Source organism: Myodes glareolus, chromosome 20 (assembly GCF_982192425.1).
Source record: "Myodes glareolus chromosome 20, mMyoGla1.1, whole genome shotgun sequence".
Lineage (NCBI taxonomy): Eukaryota > Metazoa > Chordata > Mammalia > Rodentia > Cricetidae > Myodes > Myodes glareolus.
Window position 1 is genome coordinate 14,290,062 of NC_142045.1, and position 14,895 is coordinate 14,304,956.

Below are 14,895 nucleotides of genomic sequence, written 5' to 3' on the forward strand. Positions count from 1 at the left end.
TTCAAAATACCACTGGGGAACAAGAGTTTTATTTTGCTTTGTTTGTATGTGTGTTCCTGTTCCCATGCCTACAAGTTCACAACTGTGTTAGGGCGCTTGTCTGTGAGTGTTTCCATATGAGCCAGAGTCAGATTAACGCAGATATTCTAACACAGGAGCTGCCCATCATTTTGGGAAGTAAGTTCTTTCCTTTGCCTAGACCTCACGTAGCAAACTTACTTTCTTAGTTTATGAGCCCTAGGGATCTACTTGTCCTCACCTCACAGAACCCACAATGTTTATGTGAATTCTGTTTATGGAACTCAGGTTCTTTTATTTTCAAACAAACTCTTCACTGATTGAGTTATGTTCCCAAGCCCCTGCTCAAGGGATTTAAAAAACTGTTACTCAACAAAATGTAGAATGAAAGGAAAGATCTAGCGTTTGTAAAACTGGGCAGTTAAAAGAAAGATAGTTGGCAAAATAAACATTGTCACAAAATCATATCATAAAAATTAACCTGCACCATAAAGGAAATCAGCCAAGCAAATACTCATGAAAGATACTACTGCATTTGGGTGTCATAAATACTTTGACCTATGTTGACAGGAATCTTCCAAGAAACTGATGAATATTGGAATACATTCCAAGCATTTTATCACATAAGCTGACTTCTTTATAATACCACTAAGAATTTTGTTAAGTTGACAAAAACGTGTGATTTTTTTCATCAAAATCCTGATAATTTGGCTCGTTAATGTACTCAGGAGTGTCATAATATGAGCTGAAATTCAGAAGCGGTGTTGGCCAGACTGATGAGGTTATTAGCAACAAACTTCAGAACCCTACTGTTGCCTGAGCATCAATTTGCTGTCAGTTTTCTTTTTAGTATATGCTTACAATTAGAATTCAACTTCTTTTTTCTCTAAAAATGATGACATGAAGAAGAAGACAGAAAAGTATTAAAGAATCTTATTCTGTTCTGGCTAAATTAATAAGGGTAAAGACATTCAATTAGTTACTCGAGTAAAGGCTAATAATTAACTCACATCATAATGTTGTAAGAATTTAGAAATGGAGTCTTCTCCAAATGGTTACGTGCATTAGCTGGCAAGTAGATTTCAGTATAGAATGTGTTCTCATTTTCCTCCTCAGGGAGGGCCCTTGTGCAGGTCCCAGTTTGCAGAGTAGTTTAGTCTCCCTAGCTTGGTAACAGAGGGGACAAACCTGATCTGTTTCCTCCAGTGCAGAGTAACTAGCACTGGCACTTCCTCAGTGTTTCAGACAGTCCAGTTGCCTGATAGACTGAACAAGAACAATGTTGCATGTGGCTGTGCACAAGCTTCCCAATACATACCATCCGGTGCTCACAGCTGCCTGGAACATTCTTTTTTGTGCAGTCTCTGTGGCATATTTATATGTTCAAGAGGATATGCCATCTGGAGGGCCAGTTTTTGAGATTAAAATTTCTCAGAACTCATTAATATGACAACTTTATGGAGTCCAAAGAGAATTTGGCATTAGGTTCCCTAGTTATTCACTTGCAGGGAGCCATGGAGTTGGACTGGTCTAACTGCCCTTAGAGGCATGCGTCCTAAGTTTTTCAAATGGTTAGAGGCCACGGCTTCTGATGCACAATGGGCTTCTATTTCCTGAGAAACGAATGCACTCCTTCAGGCAGTACAGTGCTCAGGTTGCAGTGTTTCTCTACGCTTTCCCTTAGTACTCAAGGAAGCATGGAAACTTGACAAGACAATTGCTTTTAGAAATTAATTTTGTATACCCTGTTTGACTTGCAAATTGCATTGCTTTCTGGCAACTACAATGGTATCAATCCTGGTAATTGCCATTAAATTCTGTTTCTGATAAATTTTTTAAATGTCTGATTGCACTCCATAAAATTTTCACAGTCTTGCTGTGGCCCCTCCAACATGACCCTGGTTTCCTTCTGCATGGTCATTTCAGGTGGTCTTGGCCAGGTTAAAAAAAATGGATGCTTAGGGTCACTTAACTTTGGTTTTGTCTGTTTTAATGTCAGATTACTGGTTAATACAGTCCTCACAAGAAAACTTATCATGGATGATTTCTAACTAATTCTGTATAAATATTTCAAATATTTTAATATTACTATATAATTATATAATGTTTTGACACAGTATGCCCTAGGAAGCAGCTCATACTACTTACTGCTGGACCTTGCTTTATGTACCTTTGCCAATGTCAATAACATATTTTTTCTGTAAAAGTCATAATTACAAGCATGATAATTTTTATGAGGTCTAGAAATGTTATACATCTTGGGATGTTTTCATGTACTTGTAGACGTGAGAATGAGCAACTAAATGCTTTGCTCACTTGAAAATACGGCAACAATGATTAGAGACAACATTGAAAATTTGATGAGTAAGTACACATGATGGGATCGCAACCTAATAATTTTCTTAGAAGTTTTTTGAATACTTCTAAAACTTTAGAAATATATTTCTCTGTTGACTTATAAATCCAACTTACAATATTTACAAATATAATATAAAAGCATGAAAACAGCCTAACTTTTGACTTTATACCCTGATCAGAATCCTTAACAAGACTAGTTATGTTAGTGGTTTAGTTTCTTGTCAGATAAATCCTTGCCTTTAAAATTAATTTCTTTTTAGTTTAGGTTATTTCAATTTTGGTTTTGGCTATTTGCTGCAAAAACAGTTATATTCAATGCTGGCTTTCTCATTATTTTTATTTCTATCCATCTACCATATGTGTGTGTGTGTGCGTGTGTGTGTGTTACTTTTAATTTTTAGTTATGCATAGCAGAATAGGTGATGATAGAAGGAGTCTCACAGTGAGTGGAATGTATTTCTCATTGTGTTTCAATTACATGCAAATATACCTAGAATAAGAAGAGTGCCTCTCTGCAGATGACAGCCGAGACCTGCTACACAACATGTAAGTTGCAAGTAGTATCTCTGATTCTTCTCTTGAAAAAGTCAACACTTACACGGGTCTAATGTTTTTGAACAACAGCACTAAATATTACACTGCATTCATTCATGTCAAAATGTCAGTCACAGTAAGAGTCACAACTCAACTACATGTGCCATCTGCAAAATAAATCATTTTACTCACCATGAAATGCATTGCAAAGGTTCAGTTTTAGAAACTGCGGCACCTATGTTAGGTGGAGGAGGCGGTTCTCCACAAAATTATGTGGGCATCTAAATTTTATGACTACATGAAAAATTCAACTTGAAGGCATGGAGGTCACATAAGCTTGAGTCTTACTAATTCTCATATGGATCCTCGGTTTGGTCTCTTAAACTAGCTATACTACTTATAGTATCGTTTTGTCTACCCGAGCACGTAGCCGGCATTGTTTGTGGATAATATAAAATGTCAGCTTCACAGAATATAAACTCACCTAGATGATGAACCTTTTCTTATGCTTGCAGGGAATTTGTTTTGTATTAAGTTAGAAATTGACTTTAGTGTCAATTGAGGTAATAAACCTGCCCACCAGAAATGGCAATATTCCCCAGATTAGATAATGAAGTATATATGTATTTGTATATAACTGAAGAAAGGAATTTGAATGCTGGTAATTATTAATCATTCTCTATTTCTTGACTGCTATGCAATGTGATGAACTGCTTTAAGCTACTGTGAACTCCTGACCTTCATGAACTGTAATCTCAATCTGTAAAGCAACATGAACCTTCTTTCCCTTAAGATGCTTGTGTTAGTGTGTTATATATCACAATGACAGGAAAAGAAAGCATTCTTCCATAACACTTCAAAGATCAAATTGGAATTCTTGTTTGTTCATTTGCTTGGTGTTTTACTGAAAGTCACAATAATGAAAAGCCAATTTGTGATAAGGTAATGATTGTTTTCTTTATTTAAATTGAAATCACCAAAATAAGACTACACTGTCAATTTAATATTCTGCATTGGAAACCCTGTAATTTAAATAATCTTCCTTGAATGTAACTATTTATAACTTAAAGGAAAACATTATTGTCCCTCAAATACTGTAAAATATAAACAAATTTCCAATAAAATAACCACATAATAAAAAAGAAATTTATTTATTTTTATTTTTTGTACTGCTAAATAGCTAATAATACAATTAACTTGGAGAAGTTAATGCTGTTAAAATAGTAGATGGCATAAATCCTCTGGATAGATGAAACAATTCTGTAAAATTCTTATGTACATATCTATGTTCTGATGAATATGATTTTAGGTGTGACTGTAGTATAAATCATGACTATATTTATAGCTAGATGACTATATATATATTTATTACTTATATTAATTTATGATAGCTGAACTTAGCAGTGCATGAAGGCTTGTAAATCGAGCTAGCCATGATGCTAAGGCAGTAAGGCCTGACAGGGCAATATAGTGAGATTGTTTTAAAAACAAAGAGTAAAAACAAACAGAGCTAAAAATACCGCTAACTTACAGTGTTTACCTCATATGTGTAAAGACCCAGGTGAAATTCATGGCAAGAAAAATATTTTTTTAAATATAGACTTGATTTGCATTTATATATGAAGAGTGATTCTGCATGTACCTGGATATGCAGAAACATATTAGTATTAGTTCATGTATTCCTTAGAAATTTGGATGCAATTGTTCCTATTCTGACAGTGTAATAGTTTCCCTCTCCCCTGCATGTATACTTATATGAGAATATAATATTATGAAAATACTTCTATATTCTAAGAATATGGAAATTTTATTGTACCTCATATAAAGAATTAATAATGTGAAATTAAGGTAACTTAGGAATCCTTGTGGATTCCAGAAATCTTTTGAGGAAAGCCAACCTTGCTCGCTCTCACCCCATGCACTTGTGTCTGGTACCCATATCCAGAGTCACTCTACAGCTGGCTACCAGTGGGCCATGCTGGTCTTGGAGTTAGGCAGGTGATCTTTGCTTTCTTTTTTCTAGGCTCCATTTTCAATTCCCAGTTCATCCCAAGGCTTAATCAGACTACTCACAGGTGTCAGTACTTCTCTGACTTTGCTCACAAGATTCTGCCAAGCCTCCTGGCAGTACTAGCTTTCCTTTTCCACAAAGCCCTTCATTCTGCTTTTTGAATCCACCCATTCCTCTGTGCTAACCACCCACACCTCCCAAAATGCCTAAACACAAGTTCAGTCTAGGAATCCCAGTGGTCAGACCGGGTGCGGATTAAGAAACACCACACAACCACCACACCTTCCCAAGATCTGGAGAGGACAAAGAAAAGAAGGACAAGAGCAAAGATCCAAAGGAAACAAAAACAAATATCAAAACCTAGAATCACAATCTCCCTAAGCCCAGATATTTTGGCACCAGTGCAAAAGCCTTGTCACTAACACCGAAGAAAATATGCCTCCAGCAGAACACAGCAAGCACTTTACTGTAGGCCCTGAGAAATGAATTGTACTGAAGCAAGCCAAAAAAAAATACCTTTAAAATTATCTATAATAAATATGAACAAGGACTTTAGAGAATCCTTAAAGAGAATAAGGACAAAAAGATTCACAAAGGAAAAATGAAGCGATGCCAAGAGTTGAAAAAGTGAAAGTATAAATTCTTTAAAGAAAACCCAAACAGAGGTAAAATTGGAAAGCAAAGTATTGAAACACAAGGAAAAATGTCAGGGGCAAACTTGGCCAACAGTACAAGAAATTATTTACAAGTCCAGCTCTTTAGAACATGCTAGAAGGAAACTGTCAACCTGCAGAGATTAAACAAATCCAAGAATAAAACAAGGAATAAAGAATCCCAGACCAGAAATTCAAAAGATAGGAAAATCCCACATGATAATGTCAAATTCATAGAAATCAACAAACACTGTTTATAACTTTCAACAGCAATGCTTTCAATTCCCCAATAAGAAGAGAATAGTAGAATGGGTTCAAAAGCAGGACCCATTCTTCTGCTGCATCCAAGGAAGACATTTTAATTTTAAAGATAGAAATCTTGGATTAAAAGGACAAAAATGATATTCTAAGCAAATGGATCAAAGAAGCAAAATGACTTATCCATTTAAATATCTTACACAGTAGACTTCAAATCAAAACTGCGGAAGAGAATAGGAAAGACACTGCATACTCGTCAAATGAAATCCACCAAGATTCAACTCAGCAAAGCCCCAAAACCCAAGATCATAATAAAAATAGTAAAAAGCTAAAATCATACTCCCATAGTAATAGTGGGAGATCCCAATACCCCACTTCTCACTTCTAGATAGGTCATTCAGACAAAAACTGAACAGAGAAATTCTGAAGCTAACACAAACAAATGGACTTAGAAGATGAGTTCGCCAAGCATCTCCCTTGAAATTGTAGAGGCAGAGGAAAAAAGATATTATGTGGAAATAAAATTATTGTATTATTTGTGAATTAAAAAGCTGCCATGTAAATTCACAAAGACGTTAAGATATCAATGTTCATAATTTTAATAGTGGTTGTAAAAACCTCTAGTTCTTGAACTTTAATATATGAATTACTTTTAGGATTTTCTTTGCTTTTGTAAATAAACATTCAAATTTAAAGATGTTATCTTTATAAAGTTATTGGAATTGTTATATAAAATACACCTATACATATATATGATTTTATAATATATATAATATAATGATTAAAATTACAATAATTTAAGAATATTGTACATTATTGTGGTATATTTTATATGACTACAGATACTGCTATATATGAATATAATTTGCTTGCCTATTCAATTATCCTCAACATTTTTTAAAGTTCTTTTTCTAATGATAGGATATCGTGGTTCACTTTTCATTTTCAGATGTGCAGCTCTTGTTTGCAAGTTTGTTACACTCTCTGAGAGTTTTCCTTATTTTGAGCAATCTTAGTAATTTATGGAGGTTAGCTGCTGTGTCTTAGCATTTCACCATACTGAAAGAAAATGATGCCTTATTTCTCCTTAGGAGGCAGTTGTTTTTAAATAAGACCACAGGAAAAAAAATGTCATATATTGGGTTGCGAGCCTAATCTTTAATGGCTGAGACGTCTCCTCCATGAATGTGGATGACAGTTACGTGGCTTGAGCAGTTTGTGGGGCCACTAGCAGTGAAGCCAGTATTTATCCCTATTGCATGGACTGACTGTCTCCTTAGAGTTTATTTCCGATGGAGGGATATGTTGCTAAGCCTAGATGAAGCATGGGAGGGCCTTGGTCCTGCCTGTAAGTGATGTGACTGACTTTGTTGAATCCCAGTGGGAGGCCTTACCCTCTTTGCGGAGTGGATGAGAAGGGGGCAGGGAGAAGATGTGGGTACCCAGAAAACAGGAAGGAGAGGGAACTGGGTTGGATATGTAAATAAGACTGTTTAAAAAACAAAAAGAAAAAAAAATGTCATATTTTAACAAATATAATCAAGGTATATACTATCACTATTGATGATGGCCTTGTGTATGTGCTGCCAAGTAATATTTGTGAGATTTTTTTTTCATTTGAAATTCTTTTGTGTGTCCTATTTCCCCACTATGTATGCTTTGGAAGTTCTTTATGCACAGACTATGTGTAAGGATTGGGAAGCCTGGTCCATGTCTTTAGGTAATTTGTATAAACTCTCTGAAACTCTCATCAAAGGAATTTGGTTCAGCCATGTATTCCATTATTGAGATATTGCTTCACGTAAATATTGAGTCAGAAAAAATTTCTTCTATTTAGTTAATTACTGCCTAATACTGATGATGATTTTTGTTACTCATATTATTTCATATTTTATATTGCCGTTTGGTATTACTGTGTTTAAATTCATGGTGTGCTAAGCATATTTTTGAGCTATAGTTACAGTCCCCTCCTAACGCTCTTTGAAACAATGATTTCTCCATGTGGTTTTCTTATACCTTTTAACTTTTATGTCAATCATGTATGCTAAGAACCTTCATTGAGTTTTCTGGAGAACGCTATAGAAAACAAGAAGTTGACACTAAATCTACTTATTACTACTAGGGTATGTTTGCTTTTTGCCCTACAACTGAGGAAACATAAAACATCTTGTTTACTAACTTAAGTATATTATAATATATCCATACACAGACTTAATTTCTATGTATACAAACTTATTCTGAAAATACAAAGTTACCCTACACAAGAGGGTGCTTTTGGAATAGTAACGTGAAGTCACATGTGGATAATTGAGCCTATCAGCCAGTGACAAGTTGTAGCCAAAATATAGGTTAACCAAAAATATTGTATAAAATTACCTCCATTCTATGTGTATAAGATTAGTGTAAAACACAAAGAAACTTTTTGTTTAAATTTGGGTCTTATTGTCCACATGTCTCATAATACAAATGCAAATATTCTATAAACAAATTAAGAATTTGAAATCTGAACCAGTTCTTTCCCCAAGGAAAAATTCAATCTCCACCCCCCCCCGTGTATGTGTATAGATGTATACAATGATACATTTAACTCTAATCTATTACTACATGAAAAATTTAGCTCTTGTAATACTTCATAAATTCCCACACTACCTGAGGTAAACTTGGCTCTCAGTCCCTCACATTAATTACCTTAATTATTAAAACCAGCATATATGTTTAATCATAAACAACTTTAATAATTAAAGTAAAATATTTTAATGTTTTTTTACTGTGCCTTCCTATACATACCACTCAATTCTAATTCACATAAGCAAGCACTGTTTGCTCCTGTCTTTCTGACTGAAGCTGTTCAGATACATGCAAAGTTCTTTTTTATATCTAAATTCTGTCCTTGGATCTGTTACCTGTCAATTGGATTGAAAATTTACTTTTTTATATTATGCAGTCCTATGTTCTTTAGCAAATACCTATTCACATGCATTCACCATGAAATGTCTTTCAGAAAGCTGCCATTTCCTTCAACACTTCCTGAACTTTACTTAGTTACTGCCCCACTTCTTGCTGCTCTTGAGCCCCCTAACAATCTTTCCCCAAATTTCCTTATCTCAACTTTTGTATCTATGTGATTATAGCCATCTGATCTGTAAACTTTAGAAAGTGACTTTTTTGATACAGTAAAATAAAATTATAAATTATCGATATCTTTTTTAGGCAAATTATATGCCTTCTCATGGGAATACCACACCACTGTTCATCTATATATTTAAGAACAGTCTGGTTAACTTTGATTATTAAGGACTGATTTTAAACATGCATACACAAAAGAAAAGTGGTTGTATGTTTGTAACTTAGTTCTGTTGATATGAAGGATCATGATTACTGGATTGTATGGAAAGTTGATCATTTTTTTATGATAAATCTCTGAATGATTTCCAAAATAACTAAACCATTTTAACTTACTCCAGCATGAATAAAAATTCCTCTTGCTCATGTCCACATAAGGTTTAGAATTTTTCTGTGCTAACATACCCAAATTTATGGGACACAATGAAAGCAGTGTTAAGTGGGAAGTTCATAGCACTAAATGCCTACATAAAGAGCTAGAAAAATCCAACACTAGTGAATTAACAGAACATTTGAAAACCTTAGGAAAAAACAAGCAAACTCACCCAAGAGAACTAGAGGCCAGGAAATAATCGTATTGATAGCTGGAATCAACGAAATAGAAACAAAAAAATAATACAAAAAATCAATGAGACAAAGAGTTAGTTCTTTGAGAAAATCAACAAAAATAGACAAACCTTTATCCAAACTAACCAAAAGGCAGAGAGATAATATCCAAATTAACAAAATCAGAAATGAAAAGCAGGACATAACAACAGACGTGAGGAACTCCAGAGAATCATTAGGTCATATTTCAAAAACCTGTACTCCACAAAATTGGAAAACTTAGAGGAAATAGACAACTTTCTGGATAAATATCACTTACCAAAATTAAATCAGAACCAGATAAACAAATTAAATAGGTCTACAACACTAAAGAAATAGAAACATTAATCAAAAATCTCCCAACCTAAAAAAGCCCAGGATGAGGTGGATTCGGCTCAGAATTCTACAAGATTTTCAAAGAAGAATTAATACCAATACTCCTCAAATTGTTCCACACAATAAAAGCAGAAGGAACATTGTCAAACTCTTTTTTTTTATTTTCGTTGAGCTCTACATTTTTCTCTTTATGATGCTACAATTATCCTGATACCCAAAACACATAAAAACATTACTAAACAAGAAAATTACAGACCGATCTCACTCATGAATACTGATGCAAAAATACTAAATATAATACTGGCAAATTGAATCCAAGAACACATCGGAACCATAATCCACTATAATTAAGTTAGCTTCAACCCAATAATGCAGGAATTTTCAACATACAAAAATCTGCCAGTGTAATCCATCATAAAAACAAACTTAAAAATAAAAACCACATGATCAAACACAACATCCGTGTTTATGTTCTCCCTCCTTCTGCTCCTCATTTGGACCTTGGGGGTTCAGTCCAGTGCTCCAGTGTGGGTCTCTGTCTCTATCTCCATCCATCATTGGGTGAAGGTTCCCTCTGATCCTGACTTCCTTGCTCACGTTCTCCCTCCTTCTGCTTTTCATTTGGACCTAGGGAGCTAAGTCCAGTCAGGACCGCGAGGGGAGCGTTCACCCACTGATACAAGGGAACTGATCTAAGGAGAGCTCACCAAGGCCAGCTGGACTGGGACTGAACGAGCATGTGATCAAACCGGATTCTCTGAATGTGGTTGACATGGGGGCTGACTGAGAAGCCATTGATAATGGGACTGGGACTTGTTTCGTCTGCATGTACTGGCTTTTTGGGATCCTAGTCTGTTTGGATGCTCACCTTCCTAGACTTGGAGGGAAGGGGGAGGAACTTGGACTTCCCACAGGGCAGGAAACCCTGACTGCTCTTAGGACTGGAGAGGGAGGAGGAGAGGGAGTGGGGAGAGCGGGAGGGTATTGGGGGGAGGGGAGGAGTAGAAATTTTTATAAATAAATAAATGAAAAAAAAAAAAACAAATACAACATCCATTCGTGATAAAGGACTTGGAGAGAGCAGGGATACAAGGAACATTTTAAACATAATAAAGGCAATATACAGCAAGCCAACAACCAACATCAAACTAAATGGAGAGAACCCCACAGTGATCCCACTGAAATCAGGAACAAGACAAGGTTGTCCACTCTCTCCATATCTATTCAGTATATCTCTAGAGGTCCTAGCTAGAGCAATAAGACAGCAAAAAGAGATCAAGGGGATACAATTCTGGAAAGAAGTCCAACTCTCATTATTTGCTGATGATATGATAGTGTACATATGCGAACCCAAAATTCTATCACAGAATTTCTACAACTTATAAACACTTTCTGTAGTGCAGCAGGATACAAGATTAACTCAAAAAAATCAGTTACCCTCTTTACACACATGATAAATGGGCTGAGAAAGAAATCAGAGAAACATAATCATTCACAGTAGCCATAAATAGCATAAAATAACTCTGAGTAACTCTAATCAAACAAGTGGAAGACTTGTATGACAAGAACTTTAAATCTTTGAAGAAAGAAATTGAAGAAGACAACAGAAAGTAGAAAGATGTCCCATGCTTTTGGGTAGGTAGAACTAACAGTAAAAATAACAATCTTAACCAAAAGTAATCTACAGATTCAATGCAATGTCCATCAAAATCCCAGCAAATTTCTTCACAGACCTTGAAAGAACATTACTCAACTTCATATGGAAAAGAAAAAAGTAAGAATAGCCAAAAAAAAAATTCTGCACAATAAAGGAGCTTCTGGAAGCATCACAATCTCTGAGTACAAACTCTACTACAAAGCTACAATATTGAAAACAGCCTGGTATTGACAGAAAAACAGACAGGAGTGCTGCGCTCTTTGCGTTAAAATACAGTTTGTGACCCGGGCAAGGCGCTGGAGATTGAAACACACAAAGACACACAGACAGAAACACGGGTCATCCTTGATGCCACAATCCTTGAAACAGGAATGCCCTTTTATTGTGTACCAGAGCTACTTATATAGAGATTCTTAACTAATAGCCATGCCCCAGTCAAACCCACCAGAAACCACTCCCCTCCCATCAGAAACTCCTGAGGAGTTCCTCAGAGCAGCTGCAAGCATTACAAGTTGTTTACCAGAATTTCAGGATCTGGGGGGTTCACAGCTTCAAACATGGAGGACCAATGGAACCAAATCAAAGACCCAGATATTAATTCACACACCTTCGAACACCTGATTTTTGACAAAGAAGCAAAAAATATAAATTGGAAAAAAAGAGAGCATATTTCACAAATGGTGCTGGCACAACTGGATATCAACATGTAGAACAATGAAAATAGATCCATATCTATCACCATGCACAAACCTCAAGTCCAATTGGATTAAAGACCTCAACATAAAGTTAGTCACACTGAACTTCACAGAAGTTGACGCAGAGAACCACTTCCTAAATATAACCCCAGTAACACAGACACTGAGAGAAACAATTAATAAATGGAACCTCTTGAAACTAAAAAGCTTCTGTAAAGCAAAGTACACAGTCAACAAGACAAAACAACAGCCAACAGAAAGGGAAAAGATCTTCATCAACCTCACATCAGACAGATGTCTGATTTTAAAAATATAAGTACAACAATAATGACGTTTCGGTTTATTTTAAGGGTTGAACATGCAAATATTATTCTAATAATAGCATATTACTTTGAAATTATGTTTTGAAAAAGTCTGTTTTGAAACAGCAAAGGTTATTCTTGTTACAATGATGAAAGCAATATCTGAACAGTACCTACAGTTTCTGTAGCTGTTACATTTCTGTGGATACTGAAATGTGGCAGAGGCAATAGAACTGACACCATCTTCATCCAACAGCCAAGTGAGAGCCAGGCATCCTGCTGTGTAGGCAGTTGGAAATGATGGTAAAATTACTGTATTTTGAAAACTGTACAGAAATGAGGGCAGCTCATCAAATCTTGAACTGCAGCATGGACAATTTACTTCATTTTCAAAGAATATAACTGGATTTATTAATTTGGTTTGATTGACTTTTTATAGTAGACTCCCAATAACTAGGTATTCAACTTAACACTATGCAAATGAATGAAATGTGAATTTTAATGAATGATCAAGGAACTAAGTGCATATATATATACATATATATATATATGTATATATATATATATATATAAATTTATTCAATTTATATTCCAATAATATGTTTCTAAAACTGTCATTCACACTTTGTCCAACCTTGTAGTTTCATAAAAAAATCGAGTTTTGAATCTTTTCAATGTACTGGGCAAAATTTGAGAACTTTCTTCATACCAAAATTAACAAAATTGTTAGCAGGTGAGTAATCTATAAGGCGCTAGTAGTTATGGATTTTTCTTTAGTCGTGGGTTAAGAGATCCCCCTTTTTATTACCTGAAATGATTGTTGGTAAAGAACTATAAATTTATAATTGAAAGTTTTCCCATTTTTCATTCAGGGCACTGAAAGGCATAACTGTTCTGCCTTTCTAACAAGCATGCGATAGATCATTGAACAAAATAAATCCCTATGATACATTGCAAGATTTACAGGCTGAAAAATACTTGGTATTTGTTCATTCCTTTGTAACAAATCACAAGTTTGCAGATGGAGCAACGTAAACCCTTCTGTTTTGCATTCTTAGTGAAAAGTAGTGTCTGTATGTTCAGAGACAAAAGAACAATCCATACAAGATGTAGACTCAGAAATGTCTCTCAGCCCTCACTGCAGACTAAAAACGTCCTTGGAAGAGCATATGAGAATGATTGCATAAGGTTTTAGTTGTAAAAAAAAAACAAACAAAATATAAGGAATGGATGCTGAACTAAGGTTCTACACTAAACAGGGTTTTTGTCACTTTTTATTTCCTTCAGTATGATTTTCTATGGATAGCATCAATAAATAAGATTTTTTTTTTCTGGAATGTGACAGAGGTATAGATAGGAATGACTGAGTATAGGTAATTTGAGACTTTGTGTTTCTACAGAAACGATAGTATTCTTAAATATTTATTTTTATTTGTTTTGTAATTTGTAAAGAACCTCAATTCAAATCACATAATGATGTTCATAAACCTGCATATTTATACCACTATTGTACCAGTGAACTTGGCAGAAAAGCCTTGATTGTATTGTAAAGGGCTCATAGGTGGGCTGGGTTGTTGTTCTCTGGTAGTTTACAGAGTACATTTCTGACAAGTATCACAATCACAGGGAAGATTATTTCTTCCATCTCCACTGCCCATAAGGCAGAATCACACAGACTCTCTCTTATGCCTATAGCTTTTTTATTAATTTATGTTAATTATTTATGATTTTTATTTGATGTATATGAGTGTTTCATCTCCATATACAAATATACAACACTTGTGTTCCTGTGTTTGCAAAGGCATCAGATCTGGTAGTATTAAAATCAACGTTAGCTGTGAGCTGCAATATGGGCGCTAGAACTGGACCGCGGTACTTTGCAAGAACAGTGAGTACTCTTAATTACTGAGCTTTCTCTTCAAAATTCGTTTTTCATTTATTTATTCCAATATATTAGCACCTACCCTGCTATTGTGTGCTTAACTCTGTATTTACTAAGAGACCAAAGGTTACAAATGATTCTTGTATCAATTTAGAGGAATAGGAATCTGGTGCCATGTACTAGGAATATGTAAGGAAGTGCAGAACTATCCGAGGAGTCTATAACTTTATTTTATTCTCTTTCTTTTGTGGCTTATGCAGTTTTTTCCAGTGCTCAGGTGTTCTGATGATTGTGAACATCATCAGATGTTCAGTCCACATGTAGTCAACTAATTGTTCTGATGACTGTGACTATGAAGAATTTGACTATGAAGACTATGAAGAAGTCTATGTGCAGTCAGAAAACTGACTGAGTTCTCCAAATCTTCCCTGTTACTTTCAAACATCACAGTAGGCAAAAGAAAGGCACACCTTATGTATTCTC